Genomic DNA, 2,051 nt, shown 5'->3' on the forward strand with positions numbered 1-2,051 from the left:
AAGGTCTCGGAGATGTGCCTGGTGCTCTTCTTCAGAGGTGCTGGCGACGAGGATGTCGTCTAAATAGACGAAGATGAATGGCATGTCTCTGAGCGCCGAATCCATCAGCCGTAACCACTGCCTTTTTGCGTGCTACCTGGTGGTAGCCACGCACTAGGTCCACTTTGGAGAAAACCAGCTTGCCCGTCAGGTGGACTGGGTAGTGGTCTGGTGTAGTGGCGTCGTTAAGGAGGCAGTAGTTTCCACACGGTCGCTACCCGCCAATTGTTTTTGGGAGCGCGTGGAGCGGTGAGGCCCAAGGGCTGTCAGAGCGGCGGATGATGCCCAGACGCTCCATATTGGTGAACTCCATATTGGCGAACTCCAACTTGGCGACCGCCAGCATGTCAGGGTTTAGCCGTCGGGCCCTAGTGTAGACTGGGGGGCCTCTATTGTCAATGTGGTGCTCTCCGAGGCTATTAATAGCGAACAGACGTCAGGCTCGTTCCGGCCGTGATAACTCGAAAGTCTTGAGCAGGAAAGCCTTGAACGCTGCATATTTATATTGGGCAGGGGGAGATGTATTAAAGCCCACGGTCCGGGCCGCCGTGGGGCTCCCCAGTGCCGAGACGAAGGGGAAATAGCATTCGTCGTCCCCTGTAATCTGGCGGAGGGCGAATTGAGCCATGCTGCCGCGGAAGTCTACCAAAACGGCGTGATTTGCCATGTTCGGTTCAGTCTCCAATGCTTCAACAAGATTTACGTCGGGGTCACCAATGTAGTGCCGAGAGACGGGAGTCGGAGGCCGCGTGTCAAAAGACAAAGCTAGTCGTTGAATAAACATGGGACAGGATGATAACACTCTCAAGCCCGGGGAATCTAAAGGACAGGAAAAGGAAGTTCCCGTGCACTAAAATGTCCGTGCGGAAACATACCCACCCATTGTTACGTGGGTGGATTATGTCAACCCAACACAGTATCCTGATTACGTAATCCCATTACATGTAATCCGTTACTCTAGAGCGGGCAGGTGAAGATAGGAGATTGAAAAAAAAAAGCAGAGGGAGGGAGGGATGCTAATGAGTTGCTAACAACGAAAGCACCCCCGTCCCATGTGAGTTTCCTCAATGTAATCATTCACACACAGCGTGAGTGCGTGAGTGTGTGAGTGCATGGTGTGTGTGTGTGTGTGTGTGTGTGTGTGTGTGTGTGTGTGTGTGTGTGTGTGTGTGTGTGTGTGTGTGTGTGTGTGTGTGTGTGTGTGTGTGTGTGTGTGTGTGTGTGTGTGTGTGTGTGTGTGTAGGTGCCTGGATTTATGTGCTCAGATTTATGCGTACTATAGTTTCACGACCTGAGATTGAAGGAGTCTCCATTTGTATGTGTGTATGTGTGAAAGTGTGTGTGTTTGTGCCCCCTCATCTGCACTTGGAGCAGCTTTCGGAGCCCGTATTTGATTGAGTGAAGGCCAACGCAGCCTGAACACTCCCTCTAATGGAAGAGTGGAGCCCAGCAGCTCAGTAATGCACTGACCCCAGAGCTTTTACACTGCTGCCAGCCGATAAGTGGCAATATGCTGGATCTTATAAAATTAACAAGACTGAGCTATGGGGAGAGGGAGCTCCGAGGTTGTGCAGTGGGAGAGGATGACGTTCATAAAGCACTTGTAAATATCAGCATGCATGCACGGAGGGATTATAGCTGCTCTTGAGTGAGTTTTATAGTCGCAGCAGTGTGATTTGATCTTTTTTAACACATTTCTTGGCTTTTCCAAGGCTCCTTTACGGGGACACGTTTACAGGCCCGTTTATGTTTGATAAAATGTTTCTCAAGGGTTTTTAAATGCCGGTGAATTTATGCCATGGAGCCAGGTGGTGGAGAAACTAACACGTAGCCGGCCTTCAAAGTGAACTGGATCCCAGCCAGTGTGGCCTTCGCAGGGCACCACAGGGGTGTGAACATGTGTGTATATCTGCATATGTTTACTATGCATTCCCTCCTCAGCTTCCTGTGGTGGGACATGCACAGTATAAGCTCAAAGTCAAACAGCATCTACGCCTGGTTATGAATCTATT

The sequence above is a fragment of the Notothenia coriiceps genome, unplaced genomic scaffold (assembly GCF_000735185.1).
Source record: "Notothenia coriiceps isolate Sejong01 unplaced genomic scaffold, NC01 NC01_scaffold00017853, whole genome shotgun sequence".
In the NCBI taxonomy this organism is placed as follows: domain Eukaryota; kingdom Metazoa; phylum Chordata; class Actinopteri; order Perciformes; family Nototheniidae; genus Notothenia; species Notothenia coriiceps.